This window comes from Piliocolobus tephrosceles, chromosome 6 (genome assembly GCF_002776525.5).
Source record: "Piliocolobus tephrosceles isolate RC106 chromosome 6, ASM277652v3, whole genome shotgun sequence".
Taxonomy (NCBI): Eukaryota; Metazoa; Chordata; class Mammalia; order Primates; family Cercopithecidae; genus Piliocolobus; species Piliocolobus tephrosceles.
Window position 1 is genome coordinate 130,198,397 of NC_045439.1, and position 23,918 is coordinate 130,222,314.

General features: G+C 48.7%; 1 long non-coding RNA gene across 1 annotated transcript in view; it reads left to right on the forward strand.

Moving 5' to 3' along the window:
• The first annotated feature begins 2,645 nt into the window (after positions 1-2,645).
• LOC111548271 overlaps positions 2,646-23,918 on the forward strand; it is a 93,902-nt gene continuing 72,629 nt past the window's right edge. Inside the window, exon 1 of the long non-coding RNA XR_002733353.1 lies at positions 2,646-2,834. This is a non-coding gene — a long non-coding RNA (uncharacterized LOC111548271). The remainder of the gene's footprint in view (positions 2,835-23,918) is intronic.

Consider the following 23,918-nt stretch of genomic DNA (forward strand, 5'->3'; position numbering starts at 1 on the left):
CTTTCTTTCTTTCTTTCTTTCTTTCTTTCTTTCTTTCTTTCTTTTTCTTTCTTTCTTTTCTCACTGTGTTTCCCAGGCTGGAGTGCATGGGTGCAATTGCAGCTCATTGCGACCTCTGCCTCCTGGGTTCAAGCGATTCTCCTGCCTCAGCCTCCTGAGTAGCTGGAATTCTAGGCACGGACCACCATGCCCGGCTACATTTTTGAATTTTTAGTGGAGATGGGGTTTCACCATGTTGGCCAGGTTGGTCTTGAACTCCTCACCTCAGGTGATCCTCCAGTCTCGGCCTCCCAAAGTGTTGAGGTTACAGGTGTGAGCCACTGTGCCCAGCCTGCTTGTATACGTTTTTGTCACGGGCATACATTTGTGATAAACAGTGAGTTCCTAGTGCAGACACATCACTTTTCAGCTGATCTGCAGAGCATATTAACGGCCACATCAATGGAGGCCATTTATGAATTAATAGAACAGTTACAACAATATTGTGGATCCCAGTGGGTGAGGGCTCAGAGTAGTGATCACTTCAGATTGGCTGAATGCATTTGTTGTCTCTTTAGGCTGAATGTGATGGGGATGGAGCTCAAGAGCAATGCTTACTTCTGATTGGCTGAATACGCTTGCTGTCTGACTGGCTGGAATGTAACAGGAAGGCAGTAAAGCTCACTGCTCACCTCCGATTGACTGAATGCACACGTGGTCTTGTTGGCCTAAGTGTCAGCCAGAGATCCACAGACTGCAGGCTGAAGAAAGGACCATCTCATGAAATCATGGTGGTTGTATCAGAACAGAATCTTTTCATTTCTGTTGATAAATCTCTAGCATAAAATGTCCCCAGTGCAAATCTTTCTGTAAAGGTGGTGGAAATCCATGAGCATTTAGGTTGCACAGATGACCCCAGACCTGTCCTCCACAGAATGTAAGCCTCCAGAGTGTAAGCATCGTGCCCTCACTGACTGTCTGGATGCTGCATTTGGGACCAACAGCCTTTGCAGGCCTGGGGCTGGTTATGACTAACTCCTGGTGGATCCGGGCTGCCAGAGCGTAGTGGGTGGGAGAGACCCCCATGTTCAGCTCCATCGTATCCCCTTTCTCATGCCGCCCCCCACCTCCCCCCCGCCCCCAGCGCCTCTCTGGCTTTTCCTGAAAAGTCCCAGACTCGGGCTCTGGAACTCTGCCAGCGTGGGTGGAGCAAAGTAAGTGCAGATCACGGGAAATTTTTCAAATGTTCAGGAAGAAGCAGCCCAGCTTAAATAGCTATGAGGCTTAAGAGTGGGTCTCAAGGTGCTCCCCAGACCAGCAACATCACCATCAACAGAGGACTTGCTAGAAATGCAGATCCTCAGCTCTCACCTCAGACCTGCGAACCACAACCTCAAGCCCTCTGGGGGACGCCGATGCATGCTCAGGAGTGGGTACCTGCGTTCTGTAGGGTACCTTCCCTGAGAACACAGGTTTTCCCTTCCTTTGGAGGATTTTCTGTGACAGTTTTGCTGACCCGCACTCCCAGCAAACAGGCTCCTGGGCCGGCTCTAGCCCAGGCAGACAGGTCCTACGAATCCCGCTACAGCGTCCCCTTTTAGGGCTCTCCACAACACCCAAGCCGAATAGGTCAAAATCCTTTAAGCGTTTTGGCCTTTACTTCTCTTACTGAGGTAGCACTGATAGCTAACATGTTATTTAAGAAGTTCCAAAGGCCGCGCTGCTGCGCTGTGACCACGCATCGCAGGGATCACGTTTTCCTGCAGACGGTGGATCCTGGGTCGCGGCGCGCGCTCTCCGCAGCCTCCCAGCGCGGCCACTAGATGGCGCTGTTGCACTTTCCTATCGGCTCCGCGGGGCGCGCAGGCGCCTGTCTCCTGGCTTCCCAGGGTCCAAGACCAAGCCCCTTGGGGTGGCAGAGTTCCCGTCACGGACCCTAATATCAAGGCCCTCCCTTGATGAGCGCTCATAAAAGTGGCAACAGGCGATTTTCTTCTCACGGGAAGCCTCTAATCTGATTGCATCCCGCATTCTTTTGTGTCTGAGCATCAATTCAGCCATGACAGGGAGGAAAAGGAAAAACGCCACAGATTGGCAAGGGGTCCGCAAAAGGCCCGGAGAGAGAAGGAGCGATCTGCTGGGCTTGAGGACGGCAGGGCTGGGCACGCGATTGAGTGGTCCGTGGGTGCTTTGGGAGCAGACGAGGGACGGCAGGGTCGGGCCAGGACTGAGGAGACACTCGCTGCAGGGAGCTGCGGGGACACGCGCAGCAACCTTGGCCTTTCCAGCAGCAATTTCCTTGGAGGATGAGGCCGTAATGGTGATAGTAATAAACATGGGGCGGCAATGAGAACGAACGCACTGAACTCTCATTGCACCCCTACGAGGGAGGGACTGTGGCGTCCCAGTACACAGGTGGGGAAGTGGCGGCACAGGGAGGCGGAGGCAGGATTCCAAACCAGGCCTTTGATTCCAGGCCTCCTTGCCTCCAAGCCAGAGGCCCTAAGGTCTGCAGTAGAGGTCCTAGGAGCTGTGGTGTCCCGACTGAGGGGTCTGCCCCAGCCTGGGGCCTTCTTGGGATGTGTCCCTCCTCATTGGCTCCAGGGGCAAGGAGGGGTCCCAGGGTTCGCGACTGTTCCACCCGAGGCCCCACCTCCTCCCTCAACGCAGCTTTGCAGACACTGGGGGCTCCCAAAGGACAGAGCTTTGAAACCACCTGGAAGGTTTAAGAGAAAGTGTGCAGTCCCCTATGCCCTACCCCTGAGACTGCTGAGTCATCGCTGAGGGCTGCAGCTTTGGAATCAGGCATCTTCTGAGGAAGAGAAAGGCACCACAGCCACAGCACAGAAGACTAGGTGAGGGCAGTGGGAAACCTCTGGACCAGGCCAAGCGGCCAGCCAGAGCCGACCTGCCCATAGGGACCAGATGGAGAGACGGAGGTGGATGAACATGAAATACAAGTGCAGGAAATTGCTGTGTAGACAGCACCCCTGGAGCTGAGTGCGGCTCCCGGCAGGGTCTCCTCTCAGTGATTGACACTCCGCTCACCTAATTGCTCAATCCGGGATGCCTGGGAGCTGCCCTCGCCCCTTTCTTGCTGCGTGTTTTCAGGCAAATGCTTCAACGAGCCCCTCAAGACCACGCCTCAAACGCCCGGCTCCTCAAGCCTCCCTCAGCTTTTGCTTTAGTGTTCCAGAAACACACTCTAATTCAGGTTTCTGGTTTTACTTTCTCATATAACCCTGTGTTAGGGTGTTCGTGTATTGTTATAAAGAAATACCTGCAGCTGGATAATTTACAAGCAAAATAGTTTAATTGGCTCACAGTTCTGTAGGCTGTAGCGCATGGTACCAGCGCCTGCCTCTGGCGGGGGCTTCAGGAAGCTTCCAGTCATGGCGGAAGGCAGGGGGTGGGGTGGGAAGTCAGCATCACATGCAAAGAGCAGGAGCAAGAGAGAGGGGGAGTGCCACACCCTGTTAAACAACCAGGTCTCAAAGACTCACCTACTGTACTGTGGTGGGGACATCACCAAGCAAGCCATTCCCGAGGGACCGCCCCCATGGCCCAAACACCCCCCACAGGCCGCACCTGCGACATTGGGGCTTACACTTCAGCATGAGATTTGGAGAGAAAAACAGCCAAATTATATCAGCCCCCCCAATTTACTGTCTTAAACTTTTTTTTTAAATTTAAGAGATGGGGTCTCACTCTGCTGCCCACGCTGGAGTACAGTGGTGCAATCAAAGTCCGCTGTAAGCCTCCTGCCTCAGTCTCTCTAGTAGCTGGGACCACAGATGGGTGACACCACATTCAGCTAATTAATTACTTTTTTTTTTTTTTTGAGAGATGGGATATCACCATGTTGCTAAGGCCAGTGTTTGAGTGTTTTAGATCTTTTTGAATTTCTCCCTTATAGCTTTTAACAGTTTGCTATGACCTGTGATTTTTGGCCTGTCTCTGCTTCCCCCTCCTCCTCCCCATTCCCCTCCTCCTCCTTTCCCCTTCTCCTCCCCTCTCCTCCTCCTCCTTCTCCAGGCTATAAGCCTCCTGAGACTGTCAGTTTTGCTCCCCACTGTGATAGGGCCTGGGGCAGCCCCTGGAATCCAGTGGGACTTGAGAAAATTGTTGTCAGCCCTCTCCTGGGCCCCAAGCTGGTCCCCACCCCTGCTGGTCACACTTTGCTGCCAGCTTATGCTCTAGTGGTGGAACATTCTCTCCCTCTGCCTGCAGTTACTCAAAGATAAGACTTACAAGCAGACTACTTGACCGGGCACAGTGGCTTATGGATGTAATCCCAACACTTGGGAGGCTGAGGTGGGCAGATCACTTAAGGCCAAGTGTTCGAGACCAGCCTGGGCACCATGCAGAAACCCAGTCTCTACTAAAAATACAAAAATTAGGTGAGTGTAGTGGCACACACCTGTAGTCCCAGCTACTCGGGGGGCTGAGGCAGGAGAATCACTTGCACCCAGGAGGTGGAGGTTGCAGTGAGTCAAGATCTGAGATCACACCACTGCACTCCAGCCTGGGTGACAGAGTGAGACCGCCTAAAAAAAAAAAAAAAAAAAAAAGCAGAGCCTTTTTTTGGAATTAATTTTAAATTGACAAGAGATGCAAAAATGTAGATAGTACAAAGTGCTCCTGTGTACTTTTTATTTCAACTCACTTGTGGGTCATTTTTTTTTTCAGAGCCATTGGAGGGTGAATTTTATGGAACATGGCCCTTTGCGCTTCAGCACTCCAGTGGGTATTTCCTGAGAATGGAGATAACCTCTTATGTCATCACAGTGCAGTCACTGACACCAATTTGCATTGATGCAATACTTTCATCTTATCTACTGTCTATATTCTAATTTTGCCTCTTGGTTTAATAATGACCTTTATAGCATCCCCCCTCCTCCATAGTACAGGATCCAGTTTAGGGGCAGATACTACATTTAGCTGTCATGTCTCTTTAGATACCTTGATCTGGACCATTTCCACAGCATTTCTTTTGTCTTCTATGAGATTGGCATTTTTGAAGCATATAGTACTTCTGCCTTTAAAAAAAGAACCTTCTTTATTTTGTGTGTGTCCGATGAGTCTCTGTAATTATACGGGAACACAGAGCAGACGATTTTATTTCTTCTCAAGGTATCCCATGTGAAAGCAGATTTAAAATCAGAACCTTCTTCAAGTGCCTTCTCATAGCACAAGCTATTAATATTTTCATTTCTCTTTGCTACCATGGGATCTGTGCAAATGCTGGAATGTCAGGAGATGGCTCTCTTTCAATGTGGGCTCTGAAAAAAACTCATTTATTCTCAGCTGTGGTTGAAAGACCTTAATAAGCCTCCTGGCTTCGAGCAGGAAGGCCGGCTTTAGGCATGAGTGATGCTGGCAGTTCCCACGCTTCCCAAATGCCATTTTCCCTGTCGGTACTGCCCGAGCTGTGCTATAAAGTCATCCCCACAGAGCAGCTGTGGCTGGGAACAATCGACCTTTTACCTCCATGGTGGTTTCGCTGCATCGCTTTGAAAACACTCCAGTGTGCCGTACCACAGCGGGGGTGCCGGGGAAACAGTTGGCAGGCTCCCTTGCCTTCTGGGCCACCTCTCTGCACTTGGAGTGCTACTAAAATGCTGATGTCCCAAGAAGAGGGGACACCAGAAGCTATTACTGGCCATTGACTACTGAAGATGACCTAATAACTGGGTGTCCCTGGGGAGGATGGTGGAGAACTGGACCACAGGGGTGCATGGTCCCTGGGGCTGATAGCAGCGGTGACACCCTTGTAGACACCCTTTTCTGCCTGACTCTCACTAGTCCCAGAAAAGAAAAAAGACATATCCTTGTTGATGCTTTAAAGTCTCCATTGAGAAAGCAGCCAGAGGAGGTGGAAAGAGAACCACTCTTCACTGTTCAAGTCTTGGGTTCAAATCTTGACTCTGCCTCTGATGAACCAGGGGTTTTAACTGCTCCTGTGCCTCTTCGGTGTTCGCAGTTTGTGGTGACGATAGAGGGGGTGATATAGGGAACAGGCATCGTGTCTGCTTAGAGTCAGAGCTTCCACAGTGCAGTGCGCTGCCTCCTCCTGCCTCCTGACTGCCTCTGTGCTCCCCCAGCATTGAGATGGGGAGGCTGTGTCACCATGCCCCAGGCCACGTGGGCACAAGTATCTGTGTATTCTAGATTTGTTTTGATGACATATGCTAAGAAGCTCAGATATGGGAATAATTGTCACCAAGAAATACCTTATCCTAATTACCGTTTCCTGCAAACAGGAGGCACGTTCACAAGAGGAAGCGCCGGGTTGGTCAGGGTGATTAGGTTGGGGAACATGGGTCAGAGGCCTTTATCGTGCCTTCCCTGGGGTGGAGCAGAGAGGCAGGACAAGCAGTCTCAGGATTGGCGAATTTGAAGAATTTCCAGGTTCTGGGGCATCCAGGCTGTCCCTAGTTGTCTGGCACCTGGGCCTGGGGTGATTAGGGTGGATGGATGGTGGCCCAGGAGGGTGGGAACCCAATAAAGGAGGATGCTGGAGGGAGTTGTGAGATCGAGATTTGTTTGTTTGCATTTGAAAAACATACCTGGGGGTAGGGGGCAATTTGTTGACTGTCTTAGAGATTAGCTATCCCCGGAGGGACAGTCCCTTCAGGGTCAGCAAAGCCACAAATGTGATAGCATCAGCATACAGAAATAAAAGGAATGAGGAGATATGGTTGATATGTGTACTTCCATCCCCTGCAAGGAGTACGCTCTAACTTTGGACAGCCCCCCAGGAGGCTGCTCCCTGGGTCTCTAAGGCTGTGGCTTTGTGTATGGTCTTCTAGAATGCATGCTTCACTGACACACAAATATAAACTTCCTGGGTGAGCACAGAATGGCTGGATTTTCATTCAAATGGGGATGCTTCCAGCATTCCATGAAGCTTGGCAGGCGGAGCAGTGCCTGCAGAGGCCTTGTCAAAAACCTCTCTTCAATCTGTTTCTTGTTCAACAGGTCGGCCAGGGCAGTCACCAGGAGATGCCTGCCTGGGGTGAGTTGGGGAGGCCCAAGAAGAGGACCGATCCCTTTGGGAAGAGGGTGGTGAGCTGGCTTTGCATGACAGCTTGTCTCAGTGGAGTTTACCTTCTCTCAGATGGCAAGTCCGAAGGGGAAGCAAAACATCGTACAGACCACTCTGGAATGTAAGGGCTCTGAGCTCACCAGGTTTTGTTTGCAACTGAGAATGAGGCCATCTCAGGTGACCAGCTCCAGCAGGGAGCAGTAGAGTCAAGTGGCCCTGCACATTACTTCCTGTGTGTGTGTTTGTGTGTGTGCACTTGTGTAGGCTATGGGGTGGTCAAAACTGTTGTGAGCTCCAAGGGTGATGGTGAAGGTCAGTGTTGTGCAAGGCCACTCATGGGCCACACTTGGGGTGGAGAAGGGAGGAAGGCCACCTCTTTTGTGGCTCTCTGAAACGGAAGAGTTGAGGGCTACTGATGAGGATTGATGTTGTCTGAGTTCTGGGAGGAGCATCTGACTTGATATCAACAACTGGGCTTGAACTGGAAAAATCTGGAAGGTTGGTGAAACACTTTGACAGAGAGACTACAGCACATTGGTCAAGCCAAAATTACAGTGCCCCTTCATGCAGCCTTTTGTTTTTCTTTTTTTTTTGAAATGGAGTCTCGCTCTGTCACCCAGGCTGGAGTGCAATGGCGTGATCTCGGCTTACTGTAATCTCCACCTCCCGGGTTCACGCCACTCTCCTGCCTCAGCCTCCCAAGTAGCTGGGACTACAGGCGCCCGCCACCACACTCGGCTACATTTTTGCATTTTAGTAGGTGCATTTTCACCGTGTTAGCCAAGATGGTCTCGATCTCCTGACCTTGTGATCCGCCTGCCTCGCCCTCCCAAAGTGCTGGGATTACAGGCGTAAGCCACTGTGCCTGGCCCATCCAGGCTTTAAGTTTCTCTGAGAATGTGCTATGTGACTTCCTTCTCCTCCTCTTGGTTCCTTCTTTCCCTTTTCCCTTCCATTCCATACCTACTGTGAATCAGTCACTGTATCTTAGGCACTGGGGACAAAAGCCCCAGTGCTGGCCTGCGTGGAGTTTATAATTTAGACCAAGGTTCTTCAGCCTCAGCGTTATTTAGTGCTCTGGGCTGGGGAATTCTGCTGCCAGCGGCTGTCCTGGGCATTATATGGTGTGCAGTTGCATCTCTGGATGCTACCTAGTGGATGCCAATAGCTCCTCCCTCTGCTCCAGTATTTGGCAATGAACAGATGTCTCCAGACATTCCCTAGTGTCCCACGGGGTATCATAGTCTCCCTGGCTGAGAACCACAGGTCCAGGGGGGAAAACAGCCAACCCATCAGCCTGGTCAACACAGCTTGCATAGCGTGGCCAGAGTGCCCAGATGGGGCTACTCAGGAGTCTTCTCCTGATCAGAGTCTGGGGCAGTGGAATTTGCAGTAGGTGGTTAGTACTTACCTGTTGAGAAGGTAATTAACCACAGGTCCCCAAATAAAACCCCAGCCAGGAGAAGAACTTTTTTTTTTTTTTTTTTTTAAGACAGAGTCTCACTCTGTCATCCAGGCTGGAGTACCAGTGGTATAATCATAGCTCAGTGCAACTTCCAACTCCTGGGCTCAAGTGATCTTCCTGCTTCAGCCTCTGAGTATCTGGGATTACAGTCAAGTTCTACTGCACTTGGCTAATTTTTTAGTTAATAGTTGTTGTAGAGACAGGTTCTTGCTGTGTTGCTCAAGCTGGTCTCAGACTGTTGGCCTAAAGATATCCTTCTACCTTGGCCTCCCAAAGTGCTAGGCTTACCGGTGTGATCCACCACACCCAACTGTCTTAGTATCATGGGGCGCTTGTCCTGGATTCTCTGCATTGGTTCCATCAATCAGGTATCTGTAAATAAGATAAAGAATAAAATGACCTCCCTTGCTAATCTCTTTCTGCTTTTCCTTTACCTTTACATAAATGCATTGTAGGAGAATGAGTTCATTTGGTGGCAGGCCTGCAACTGGAGGTTTTCTACTTTGGAGTAAACCTCGAATTCCCTTAATATTTCTATGGCCTTTTAAAGAGGAGGCAAAGAAGAAGGTCCTAATGGTTTTCTTTGTGTCTGATCCAGGGGAGCCAGCTTCAGCTTTTGCCAAGTGTTTGGTTGCATCTCACGCTTGGTGAAGGCACATCATCTGCTGCCCTGACATCCAGCAGAAGGAACCATCTGGCTCAAGAATCCATTACAGAAGAGGCCGTCAGCACCCGCCACTTGTATCGCCCCATGTCCAGCTGAGTTTCCTTCTCTCTGCTCAACTCCGAAGTGTTGATGGGTCAATCGACGTGGCCCTTGCCATTGCGTCTCACTGGGAATTCCGGTGAGGTGGCTGTCTGCCTGCGTGCATGCCAGCTAGCTCCTTGGTCAACACACACTTGTTTAAAGTGCTACAAGATACTGCTGGAAAGGATTTTCTCTGGCTCATTTGACTGTTGAAAAAGGCCACGCCTGCTTCAAGTTCCTCAAATACTCAGGGGGTAATTACAAGCATTTTTAGAAAACAAAACAGCCAAATGGAAAATTTGTGTTAGAAAACATGCTTTGGCCACTTCAATAGTTGAAATGACAAGAGATTGGAAACCCCCTTAAGTGAGATCATGCTATTTTTGAGAACATATTCTTTAAGAGGAAAACTGTTCTAAATACTGACAATGGTGACAGTGATGCTGTTTATGATAACAATGACAGATCCACATAATTTCCATTCCCAAAGGTCCCTTTCGGTCACTCAGGCTCCCAACCTTAGAATAATCTTTCTTTCCTGCATATCATCTCATGGTCAACTAGTTGCCAAGATCCCTAGAGTTTCCGTCTTTTATCCCACGTTGCTGTTTTTCTCCTTTCCATCCCCATCACCTTTGTTCTGTTCCTCGTGTGTCTTTCCTAAACTTTGGCAAGGGCTGCTTAACCTGTATCCTTCCTCCCTTCCATTTTATCATTCACCTCTCAACCATTTCCCAGGAATTCCATTGTATTACTTACTTATTGCTGAGTAAAAATTAGCCCGACATGTGTTGGCTAAAAACAACAAATATTTACTACATCACATAGTTACTGAGGGTCAGGAATTTGGAAACATCTTAGCCAGGTGGTTCTGGTTCATGGTGTCTCATCAGGTTTTGGCCAAGATGTCAGCTGGGGCTGCAGTCATCGAAGGCTTGACTGGGACTTAAGGATCCGCTTCCCAGATGGCGTACTCATATGGCTATTGGTAAGAGGCCTCAGTTCCTCCCTAGTTTTTGATAGGAGGTGTCAGTCTCTCATCACATGAGTTTCTCCACAGTGCTGCTTCAGTGTCCTTATGACATGGCAGCTGGCTTCCCCCAGAGCAGGTGATCCATGAGAGGAAGCAAGGAGGACAATGCCATGCCGTTTAAAATCTAGTCTTGGATGCCAGACACCATGTCTCCCTCATATTCTGTTAGAAATTGGCCCACATTTTAGTTTAGAGGAGGGGAATTAGGTTCCACCTTTAGAAGGGAGTGGTGTTGAAGAATTTGTGGACATACTTTAAAATGATCTCATCCCTTATGAAAACACTGCTCTCTGTGTTTTCAGGGAATTTAGTCCACAAGCTCTTCCATGGTTGGTTTACCCAGTCTAGACAGACAGGCTGCCGGAAAAGTAACCCAGTCCTGCTGTATCTTTCCTTAAAAACCCTCACAGACTGTCCCGTGTTTAAAGAACTTAGCACAAAGTGCTCCTCCCACCCTCTGCGACCCTTAACTTTCCCTCCCTCCCTCCTTTCCCTTCCCTCCCTCCCTCCCTCCTTTCCCTCCCTCCTTTCCTTCCTTCCTTCCTTCCTTCCTTCCTTCCTTCCTTCCTTCCTTCCTTCCTTCCTTCCTTCCTTCCTTCCTTCCTTCCTCTCTCTCTCTCTTTCTCTCTCTCTCTTCTCTCTTTCTTTCTTTTGGTGGAGTTTCACTCTGCCCCCCAGGCTGGAGTGCACTGACATGAACTCAGCTCGTGGCATCTTCCACCTCCCGGGTTCAAGTGATTCTCCTGCCTGTCTCCTGAGTAGGTGGAAATACAGGCGCCCACCACCACGCCTGGCTAGTATTTTTTTTTTTTTTTGAGACAGAGTCTCACTCTGTTGCCCAGGCTGGAGTGCAGTGGTGCAATCTTGGCTCACTGCAACCTCTGCCTCCTGGGTTCAAGCCATTTGCCTGCCTCAACCTCCTGAGTAGCTGAGACTACAGGTGCATGCCACCACTCCTGGCTAATTTTTTTGTATTTTTGATAAAGACGGGGTTTCACTGTGTTAGCCAGGTTGGTCCTAATCTCCTGACCTCGTGATCCACCTGCCTCAGCTTCCCTAGGTGCTAGGATCACAGGCATGAGCCACCGTACCTGGGCAATTTTTTGTGTTTTTAATAGAGAAGGGTTTTCACCACGTTAACTAGGCTTATCTCCAACTCCTGAGCTCAGGTGACCCACCCTTCTCGGCCTCCCAAAGTACTGGAATTACAGGCTTGTAGCCACCACTCTCCACTGCCACCCCTAACTTTTAAGGTGGTTGACATTTCTGGTCATATCTTCTCCTACTCCCCAAAGGGCAGCCTACCTTCTAGTTTACCTGGAAGCTCGCTGTCTTCTGAACACATCCTGTGCTCCACATCCTGTGGCTCCATCAACTCCCACTGCCCTCTGAACTCTTGCCTCTCCCTTACACTCATTTTTAATCACCAAGCCCTGCTGGCTTTACTTTCTTAATTAGTTCACAAATAGTTCCCCACCTCTCTCTCTGTCTTTCTAACTCAGGGTCAGACCCTTGGCTTCTCACCAGGAGTCCTGCAAAAGTTTCCCCTCTGGGTTCTCTCTCCACCTTTGCCTGCTTCCTCACCAGTTTCTGGAGTTGCCCTGTGACCCATCTAAAGTGTGAATCTGACCACATTCACTCTTTGCTTAAAATCCTTTTCTGGCCTTGCACCAATGACTGGATTAAGTCCAGCTTCCTCCTGTGGAACCCAAGACCCTCTGACAGGTCCCCCAGCTGATGGTCCTCTCAAGACTCCCACATCTTGTTCTTGCAGCACTGCACCCCAGGTTGTTACAGACACACTGGGTGGTGTCCACTTTTTCCCTTTGCTCATTTCCCTTTGGCAGGTGAGATGAAGAGCCAGTGGGAAAGAAAGCTGCACAAGAGGAGCCCACATGAATGTAAGCCTCAAAAACCTGAAGACATCTAGGGGAGCACTCAGCCTTCCACCTGGCAAAGAATGGGGCTCCTCAGTTAATTCTACGTAGGCCTCAGAGGACGGGGTACATATGGATTCTGCAACCAAGGTGCTACTTGAACTCCCTAATGATCTTGACCTGGAAAATGAGGCTCTTTGCTGAGTCCCCTGTAAGCCTGTCAGAGCTGCTACTAATAACTCACAGCATATCTGGTAGAGTAATATGCCCGGAGGAATTTCTGTTTTTTTGTGCATTTTTAAACTCACTTCCAACTAAGAAGCACTTCCTCACTTCTGTGCAAGAATCCACATTTCTGAATGGTTCCGCCCTGTTCTTGCCTAACACAGGCAGTATTGTGATATGATGTGGATGCCCAGTTAATATGAATACAGTTGACTTTTAAAGAGATCAGTAAGGAAATTCTGAGAGCTCCCTCACACTTTGCTAAATGCAAAACAAGGCTGTCTTCTGCAATGACCTTCCCCTTCTACTCAGAGCTGTTGCGTCTTGGGAAGGATTTGATTCCTCTGCCTGGGAGTCATTCTTTTGGGCATCACTGTCCAGCGCTGGCATGAATGGAGCTTACTGGATGTTTCCTTTTCTTGTGGTGTGTGGTGCCCTTTAGTGTTATTTGTGAAATATTTTCCTTTGTTCTTATTCTGGCCACATGCTGGGGTTGCCCATCCTGGTCCTGTCTTGATTGGATGGTGTCAGTTGATTAGCTCACACCAATGATTGTGCATATATCATGTCATCCACAGACTGGACATTTAATTGTGATTATGAGACCCTCCAGATCTCTGTTTCCTCCTGGCACTGCTGATCAGCACCGTTTGAGATCGTAAATGTTCAGTAAGCCTGGATCTCTGAGCAGAGTCCCCTTGCTGACCTGTATCATGATTTTTAGCCCACTGAGATTTTGGAGTTGTTTGTTACTGCAGCACAGCCTATCCTGACTGATCCATAGCATTTGGCATTTTTGGCAACTTAATATTTACCATAACTTGGCTTGCACAAAGGCAGTGTGCCTTTGTTGCTTTGTCAATTCACAATTCTTGAGGGAATTTTGACTAATGGCCCTTTAGAATTTATTATTCTTTTCAAGGTTGGGAAAAGGATGTTGTGGACTAATATCTTTGGCAACTCAACCTAGTGCCAAGTAGTCTAATATCTGAGAATGAGCTTGGCATACTTTGTGAGGTTAACCCTTCCTGGCTTAAAGACAGATGCCCCAGCTTTGGCCAGGCCACTCCATGGTTAATATTGATAATAACAATTGATGGGGTGCCAACTATGTGCCAGTCACTGAGTATCTCTAATTATTACTGTAACTCTAAGCGAGGCTGTATCTTATTCCCATGTCTCAGATGATAACACTGAGGGACAAACAGGGCAAATCTATTTAAATAGATTGCCTAACCTCTCTTTGGTAGTGGAGCCCGGGTTTGGTCCCAACTCTGGATGTAAAAGTCTATATTCTTTTTTATTGCACTTAGCCAACTCTCCTTTGTAAATTTCTAGGAGAGGGATGAAAGGTGCCTCTGTCCTTAGGGATGTTGTGGATGTTATCCTTGATGGTATTAGCCCATTGATATTCTGTGTTTGGTTGGATGCCACATTTTTATTCATTCATTCATAAGTTCATTCATGTATTCATCCACACACTAATTCATGCATTCACTCATAAATTCTTTCACTCATTTGCTCATTCATTAACTCATTCATGCATTCGTTAGGCTTTGATGAGAGTCTATCAGGTGCTGGGTTTTGTTTGGGATTGGGATTTAGACAAGGACTGGTTAGGATCTCTGCCTTCAACCTCAGTGGACTCACAGCCTTGCAAGAATAGCTCTGTGTGTGTGCGTGTGTGTGTACGTATGTATATATATGTACACTATACATATGTGTACACCCAGAACTGTTCCTCCAGGGCTGTAAGTACAGACATGTATTCACATATACATACATATATGTACACATACATATACATATGTGTACACACACACAATGTTATAGATATGTTCAGGGAAGTATGAGCCCACTGAGGAGGTGGCTTCTGGTCTAGATAGGACATAAAGCTGCGTCAGGGCTGGCTTCCTGAAGGAGGTGATAGTTTTAGAGTTTTTGTCTTCTATTTTTCTTTGAGAGTTTTTCACGCTCCCCCGACCCTCATTCCACTAAATTCACAGCCTGAGGGTCAGTGTCATTATCCCCAGCCATGATCCTTCTGTTTATGAGGGTCACAGTGTCCATGGCTTCTATCTTCCACCCTCTTCCCCTTCCTCTTCTCCTACCCCCACTGCGGTGTCATTACTTCCCACATCTAGAAGGTTAATGGCCCCTTCCAAGGAATGGTGATATGGAATCCTAGCTCTTTGGGGGCACAAATAGATTTTTTTCCCCAAAGTTTGGCCTGTCACTTGCTCTTAATGGCTTGAAGTTGGTTGCAGAACTATCTGGCAGGAACAAATGAAAAGAACCCTCTGATTATGTGCTCCTAAGATGGCTGGGGTAATTTGAGCAGAAACGACTTTGCAGCTCTGGGGAAAAAAAATGTAATTCTCGTGTATGAAAAGCGTGAACCAGAGTTGCCATGTTCACTTCTTGTTTTTAAAGCCCCCACAGGCCAAGTCACATATCTGGGTCAGAGGGTCTATTGATTACCTGTCAGGCCTTGAGGTGTGAGTGATCAATAATACTAACCTACAGGAAAGGTGGCCTTGAATGCAGAAATCCCATCGTGTTGACCATCCATTTTTTTCTGGTCTGTAAGTGCTTTGCAGAGAAGAAAAACTGTCAAACCTAGGGCCACAAATGACCCGAATCCTAAAACTGTTCCTACAAACCAAGGCTTTGGAAATGCCCTGTTCCAAAGGAAGCAGAGGCAGGTTGTTGGCACTGTCTCTCAGCGTTCGGACAGTGGGGCAGACGGGGAGGCAGGGAAGTGAGGAGGCAATGGCGTTGAGCAGGAGAATTCTTGAGGAATAGAGACAGAGGTCTCTCGCACCACAGCCTTGACCTTTCATTAATGTTTAATCAGGTGCTTGGAGCAAAGCACTTTCAAAAAATCCTGAAAATACATATGACTAATGAATCATTTTGTGATAGGAAGGCTGGCTTTGCCTGATCTGCTTGTGAAGCTCTAGATGATCCCCTTTCTTTCTCGGGGGAGGGGAAGGGTCCTCTGCTCAGGGGATGCACCAGTTTTTTTTTTTTTGTTTGTTTGTTTTTGAGACTGAGTCTCACTCTGTCGCCCAGGCTGGAGTGCAATGGCACCATCTTGGCTCACTGCAACCTCCCGAGTTCAAGCAATTATCCTGCCTCAGCCTCCCGAGTAGTTGAGATTACAGGTGCCCACCACCACGCCCAGCTAATTTTTGTATTTTTGGTAGAGACAGGTTTCACCATGTTGGTCAAGCTGGTCTCAAACTCCTGACCTCAGGTGATCCACCCGCCTTGGCCTCCCAAAGTGCTGGGATTATAGGCGTGAGCCACCGTGCCCAGTCCATGCGCCAGCTTGTTATTGTGTGTATGCCAAGGGGGCCGAGTCTGAGGCCTGTGTTGATGAGTCCATGTCATATGAAATGCCATGGCTCTTGCAACCACCTACCCAGTAACCAGTTTCCCTTCCTTCTTTCTAAGGGACTCAGATTTTGTTAATTCCCCTGCTCCTCCCTGGTACAGCCATGGGAAGCAGGAAGTGTGGTTGACCCCAGGTGACAGCTGAGTAGAGGGGTGAACACTGGACCTTCCTTGGCCCGATCGGAAAAGTGCTGGAGGCCACTCAGGTGGGAGGGGTTCTCACTCCTGCAGGATATGAGTGGTCTACCTTCCAGCCCACCTGGATGACACAGTCCACCTGCTTGATGGAAGGCTGCTGATGGAGCCATTGGTGGATCTCCAGAGGACCAGGGTGAAGATGACTTTAAGACCACGGAGGGCAGAGTGCAATCCCTGAAGGCTCTGTTGAGTTGGCAGATCTACATCCTACCTGGGTGTCCTGTTTGTAACAGGAAATAATCAACGTCCATATTTTAAAACAAGTCTGAATCCAGGTCATCTGTTGCTTGGAGTTGAAAACATCCAAACTAGGCAGTGGTGGATACCATGGGCATAACCTGCCATCCTGAAGTGTGACCAGGCCGAGCTGGTGGATGTTATAAAATCCACAAGTTGGGCCATTGGGTGTGGGAATAAAGTCAGAATCACAGAATGTCTGAAAAGAAATGGCTTGTGTTGCCCACAGTAAAGCCAGTAGTGTTCATCACATATCTTGCTGGGGGTTCTTGGTGGGCAGCGTCTGGTAGGGAAAGAGTGTGGATGTTGGATGCCATAAACCTGGGTGGGTAGACTGCTAGATAGTCAAAATTGATCGACAATAACGGTTCCACTTGGGTGACATGCTTTAATGATTTGTCATGAACACACGACTGATGGATGTTACTCTCAATGGTGCTTTAAAATGGTTTCTTCTGTAGAAGCCAGCAAAATGTAGACAGTGAGAGAGCAACCTCTGGCAAAGGGAAACAACAGAAGCCTGGAGATTTGGAGAAGCAACAAGGGCATCCCCGTCTGCTCAGAAATGAAGAGCACAGGTGGCTTCAGGTGTCTGGAATAGCTCCACACCTGGAAGCACAGGGCAAGAGAAAATGCACCTGGGGTAGGAGGAGAAGGAAGGAGTGACCCAGTTGCGCCTGTTCACCCACCTCAAAGTCATCAGTCAAAACCTTAGACTTCCAGCCCCAGGTCCACCAAAAGTAAAATCTCTTGGGATAGGGCGAGTGTTCTCAGTAATTTTTTTTTAAAGCTAAAGTCTTTGGGCTCCTGCATGGAGGACTCAGCAGTGGTGGGAGCAGCAGGAAGATGACAGGATTCTGTCCATGTAATCCAGTTAGGGATTAACTGTATGAGAGCACACGTGTAGGTGTGTGTACGTGCACATACTTGCGTGCATGTTTGTGTGTGCACACATGTGTGCAGTGTTCTTGTGTGCATGCGTGCTGTACGTGTGAGTGCGCATGTGTCTGGTGACTGGAGACAAGGAGAGCTGAAGGGGAAACAACAGAAGCCTGGAGATTTGGAGAAGCAACAAGGGCATCCCCGTCTGCTCAGAAATGAAGAGCACAGGTGGCTGGGAGTGTTGGGGGTTGGAGAAGGCAGTAGAAGGTCCCCTTGTAGGGAAGGGGCCTCATAACCCTACACACAGCTTCCGGGACTCCTAGCAATTCCCCTTGCACGAGAGAGATTATCTGCCTCCCTCTATGGATGAAGACATGGAAGGCAGGACTTTAGTGAGCAAGTCCCTCAGCTCACGCGCGAGACTCAGGAAGGGAGGGGAGTCTGGCAGGAGAGATGGTGTTTCTCACCGGCTTGTCTCCGAATGAGCTGTTGCTGCGTCTCGGGCCACTCCCTCCTGTGTGCCTACCTCAATTTCCTTGTCTTTCGAGACTCCAGGCGGTGGCTACCTTATCAATCTTCCTGCCCCTTCCCAAGGCCCAGGTTGGAGCCCCTCTGCTCAGGAGGACTGGGGGCTTCCCCCACCCTTGCGCCATGTCTTTGTATTGCTATCTCAACTTAAATGCTGGGCTTTTCTGGAGACGTTGGGATCCTTGAGGACAGAGCTGTGTCTTACCCACTGTTATGCTGGGTCCCTTACTAAACAGGTACTGAGTGCACTAATTGCAGCCTGGAGCTGGGGGTGGGTGGGCAACAGATACCCCTCAGCCTCAATGTTGTAGGTGTGGGCTCTTGGGAACTGTGTAGTATTTTTTTGTGTGTGTGAGTGTGAATGTGTGTGTGTGTGTGTGTATATGTGTATATATATATATATGATAGAGTAAGAGAGATAGCCTGCATCATTCTGCACCACGTTCTACATATGTATAGTCACAGCACCATTTACAACACCTAGAATGTGGCTCTAGCGTGTCCCAGTTTTCATCAGACTTGTGGGTGCCTAGGAAAAGAAGGAGAAAAGTTAGTGAGCAGCAGCAACAGCAGCCTGGGGCAGGGGAGGAGGTGCCTGGCCAGAAGCCCCAGAGGCACCAGTAGCCGATGGTGAACTGACCTTGTACAGGATAAGCTGTCCCGGTAAAGCCTGAGTCAAGGGCTCAGTCTCCATTCAAGACAAACTTCTATAGGGTGAGGAAGGGGCTCAGACAGGCTGGCCTCCGGATCTGCAGCCTCACCTTTCTTGTTCCAGAAACAGGGATTCTATTCAGGGTGGCTGGCCTTGAGGGGGTGTCCAGGAGCTCTGGGAACAGTGCAACTCTGACGTACACAATGCCTTTTTTTAGCCCAAGGTTATGCGTGGTAAACTATGTGTAACATACAATCTACCATCTTACCATTTTAAGTATACAGTTCAGGGTATTAAGTGCATTCACATGGTTGTGCAGCCACCACCAGCACCATCCATCTCCAGAACTCTTACTGCTTTGCAAAACTGAAACTGAAAACTGAGAACATGTGGTGGTTGGTTTTCCGTTCCTGTGTTAGTTTGCTGAGAATGATGGCTTCCAGCTCCATCCATGTCCCTGCAGAGGACACGATCTCATTCTTTTTTATGGCTGCATAGTATAATCTCCTTTATTTTTAAGGCTGAATAATAATCCCCTTGTGTGTATGTATGATCCATCCAGTCATCCGTCAACAGGCATTTGGGTTGCATGGTGCATCTTTAGTATTTCCATCATCAAATAATTAAATAAGAGGTTGGAGTCTACACACAGCATTTTCTATACCGTTGTCTCATTGATTAATTTCCCTTGAATTATATTCGTGTGGTTACCTTGATCCTTCTGTGGGAAGGGGCTTGGGAGGCAAAGAAAAGCATGAGTGCGTCTCTGATGTAACCCTTAGACTTACCTGAGGCGGACAGTGGGTGGACGTCTTAGGTTGATAGTGTCGCAGGTGTCTGTGCAGTGATGGGGTGTTTCTGCCGGAACCTACCCAGGTTCCCCACCCTGCCTTTTTTATCTGCACTGGCCAGCATGGGTCGGTGCACTGCCGCTGAGGCTGGAGTTGGATGGCCTGGAACTGAGTGTGTGGCCTCAGGCAGGTGACTTTGCTTCTGTGAGCCTCTCTTTATTTGTGGTCCCCAAAGGTGGCTGTGGGAAAGAAATGGGAGAGCACAGTGTCTGAACAATAGGCCTTTTGTGATAAACGGTAGTTTTCTTCCTACTGCTCTCCCACTTTGTGATTATTAATTTAAGAGAAAAGATTACCTGATTTTTGGGGAACCACACGTATGGTGATGCACTGGATGTTGTCACCCTGGTCAGTCTGGCTCCCCCCATCCCCGGACAGTTGGGATCTTTCTGAGAAGCCCATCTTACAACGCATTTGTAGGACTTCCCGTGAGTGATTCCCAATTCCATTATTCAGGGATGCAATGAGGCCCCAAGGGCTAACTGTTGTGGCATTGGAAGCAAAACCTACAGCCCAGAGTTTGCTTGGGTGAGAGGCCCATGGGGCCCTCATGGCACTGACCTCAAAGACCTACAGGAATTGAAGCCTGGCAAACAGAAATCCTTCATCATTGCCCAGAATTTCAAAGCTACTGGTCCATTAGGTCAACAGCCCTGCAGATCTCACGGCTGCATCCAAAGCAGCGTTCATAGAGTTCACAATGAGCCTGGTCACCTTGGACATTTTATTGTGCCACCTCCTTGCAACAAGCCTCCATCTCAACACAGATGAGACATAACCCCAAGTAAGGAATTCGAAAAAGCAGGAAGCACCAGCAGATGGAGTGCGAGCCCGGGATCCCAGCTCACTCTGGTGCAGTTTGGGACCCAGCACACTTGTGCATTTCTGTGTGTTCATCCACACAGCACATCTTCCACTGTGGCCCTACCTGCTTCCCACCACTGCTGCCTGGGCCCTTCCCTGCTCGATTCAGCCCTTTTCTTTAGAGCTCAGGTCCACCCTCATAGAAACAAGAACACTATGACTAATTATAAAATCATTATATGATTAAACTCAATTAACTTCAAATAACCCTTGAAATTTGCTTAATGTCAGCCTTTGGCCCTGCTTGAACTGCTAAATATTGCTCTCCTTTGAAACTCCAGTGAGACCAGCTGATTACAGTGCGCTACCTGGCATGATATCTGGGCTCTGTGGGGCCATGTGTCTTGGAGTGCAGGGCAGGAAATGATGGCCCAGTGCTGAGGGTCTGGAGCACAGGTTAGGGAAGAGGTTGGGGGAGGTAGTGGTGATGGAATTTGGGAACCTTTGGCTTTGCTGGCTATTAGTTGATGAATGGCTGGGAGGAGCTCTGAGGTGGCCTTTCACTTGGGCTCTGACAAGTTTGTTCAAGTCTCTGAGTTTGAACTTGGTGCCTTTTTTGGGCTGAATGGTGTGCCCCTAAAACTCGTATGTTGAAATGCTAATCTCCAGTATCTCAGAATGTGACTGTATTTGGAGACATGACCCTTAAAAATGTGATTAGGGTTAAATGAAGTCATCTGATGTGTCTGGTATGCTAATAAGAAGAGGAAATTTGGACACACACACATGTGCAGAGGGAGATCATATGGAGACATGGGGAGATGGTGGCAGTCTGCAAGACAGAGAGGGGTCTCCGGGAGAACCAACCCTGCTGATGCCTTGGTTTTGGACTTCCACCCTCCAAAAATATGAGGAAATAAACTTCTGTCGTTTAAGCCACCCAGTCTATGGTACTTTGTTGAGGCTGCCTGTGATGGTTAATATTGGGTGTCAACCTGATCGGATTGAAAGATGCAAGGTGTTGTTCCTGGGTGTGTCTGTGAGAGTGTTGCCCAAGGAGATTACCATTTGAGTCAGTGGACTGAGAGAGGCAGGCCCACCCTCAATCTGGGTGGGACTATCTAATCAGCTGCCAGCGCAGCTAGGATAAAGCAGGCAGAAGGAAGTTGAATGAGAGTGGACTTGTTGAGTCTTCTGGCCTTCATCTTTCTCCAGCGCTGGATGCTTCATGCCTTTGAACATTGGACTCCAAGTTCTTCACCTGTTGGACTCTTGGACTTACACCAGTGGTTTGCCAGGGACTCTCAGGCCTTTGGCCACAGACTGAAGGCTGAACTGTCAATCCTCCTTAATAAACTCCCTCTCATATATGCATCTATCCTATTAGTTCTGTGCCTCTAGAGAACTCTAATATACTGCCCTAGCAAACTAATACAGCACCCTTCATTCCCTGCCTCTCCGTTAGCCTAGAAGGTCAGCCTGGAGTTCTGATAGCAGGGTTGGGATGCGGGCACCCCTCAGACTAGTTACAGATACAAAGATGAAGGTTGGGAAAGCAAACCAGGGCCCTGTGGGGAGGCCGGCAGCCTTCCAGAATTTCAGGTTAGAAAAAGTATTAATATATAAGAACTGGCTTAGTCTCTGGTGCCCTGATTTCCTCATTGGTAAAAGTGGAATGATAAGTGTGTGCACCTCATAGTGTTGTGAGGATTAATTGAATTAACTAAACTTACAGCTGCCTGGCAAAGAGGGAGCACTGAGTAAGTACGTGCAACTGTGCTCATTTTCTATTTCTGTGTAAGAAATGACCACGTACTTAGGTGCTTGGGGCGACCGACTTACTAGCTCATGGTTCTGTAAGTCAGAAGTCTGGATACAACATGACTGAATTCTGCACTTGGGGAGGTGGCCAGGCCACTGAACCTGGGGAAAAATCCACCTCCATGCTCAGTCTCTGTGTACTTTGCTGGTTTTCAGCTGGCAGTGTTCTCAGCTCCTAGAGGTCACCCACATTCCTTGACCTGTGATGATGGTCCCTCCATCATCAAAGCCAGTCACTGAGAACCTCCCTTGCATGGAACCCCTCTCACGCTTTGAGTCTCTTTTGCTAGGAAGAGCCCTGTCCCTTCTAAGGGTTCAGCTGATTAGGTCAGACTCACTCAGGATAAGCACCTGTTCTTAAGATCAACTGATTTGAGACCTTCATTACATCTGTAAAAATCCCTTTATGGCAGCATCTGGATTAGTGCTGGATTGAATACCTGGGGGAAAGTGTGTGTATACCAGGGAGAGGGAAGCTTGGGGGTCTTCTCAGCGTTCTGTTTATCACGGCAAGTCTTATTAGTACATGTATATCCTCCCAGCTCTCTCTGGGAAGCTCACCTTGGTCAAAACACTCTGGTCTGCTTCCTCTAGACATTTCCCCTGCAAAGCAGGGCTGCAGTGACATGAGGAATGAGGCATTTGCTTTAGTCATTTTGTGTGCTTTCTGCTGACCTGCTGGGAAGAGGTTCAGAATGTCCTTCACTTCAAAATCCCAGCCCCTTTTCCCTTGATTAATTGCATCATCCCTTTCTGGTTGATTTCTCTCTTGGGGGTTGCTGTACGGTGATGAGCAGCAGTCTTTGCTGTGGAGGCCTTGGGCATCTCATAGTTCGAGCACTCATCAGCTTCAGGAGAGATTCTGCTGTCTGGAAAGGATGCCAGACCTGGAGCCAGAGGCTGCAGGCTAAAGTCCTCGCTCGCTCTTATTGATTAATCACCTAATCTCATTTCCTAATTTCTAAATTAGGACTTTGAGAAAGGGTTTTAAGGATTTCATAAGAGGAGGCACGTGAACACATTTTGCCCCTTGTAAAACATCAAGCAGACATAAGACAGGTGTTATCATCCACTTAGATCACCCAATGAGTGAACTTGGCAGACTGGCTGGAGGAATTCAGATAACTGAGAGTCCTGAAATAAATTTCATATTTGCTAGTTAAGTCATTGTTCCTTCCTCAGGAAGGGCCCTATCATCTGCACATCTCAGCGATCTTCCACATTCTCCCTCCTGAGCCATGTTGACTGTGTGAGTGAATGCCAGAATCTTCCCTCTTAAGCTGATAATGAAGCCCATGGTTGGCTCCTGGATGCGGCCGGAAAGTTTTTGAAGTCTCCACCTAAAGGATGTGATTTTGTGCTACAGGTTGGCTCTCAGAGGTTCTGGATGCTGCTTCTGGTGGGATCTGCATAAGTTCCTCACATGATTCTTCCAAGAAATGTGTGCCCAGTCGTGGGTGGCTGAGACCTGTGATGCTTCTGCACTGAGGGGAGCTGTCCACTCTCACTGTGCCCATGGGCGGCTGAGCCAGATGGGTGTTGTGATGATCTTTGTGGTGGTGAATTTTATGTGTCAACTGGAGGGTGTTTTTGGGTAGATGAACATTTAGATTGGTGAGCTCTGGGTAAAACAGATGGTCCACCACAATGTGGGTGGGCCTCATCCAATCAGTTGAAGGCCTGACTAGACCAAAACCACCAGCCTCCCTGAGCAAGAGGGAATTCCCCAGCAGGCTGCACCACTGGTTGCTGGGCCTCTGTCTGCCAGCCCACAGCTCACTCTGCAGTTGTGAACTGGCCAGCCTCCAGAGTCACGAGAGCCAGTTCCTCATGAGAAATCTCTTTCCACACACACACATCCAGTTAGTTCTGTTTCTCTGGAGAACCCTGACTGATACAGCTCTTTTCCCCACATCTTTCCACTCTCCAGCTCAATAGTCTCTCACTCTCAGTATCTTGAAGTCTGGAAAGCTCATGGCTGATCCTCTGTCACCTGCTGTAGGTAGGCGACCCATTACCAGGTGAGGCTGAATCCATCTTTGCATGCTTCAGCTGTGGCCACTCCCTTCCTTTGTATTTCTGTTCCTTGGGCCTTAATCATTTCTTGGATAAAGAATTTGTAAAGCTGCTTACTTCCAATTTGACCCTCTCATTCTTTTCAGAGAGATCCT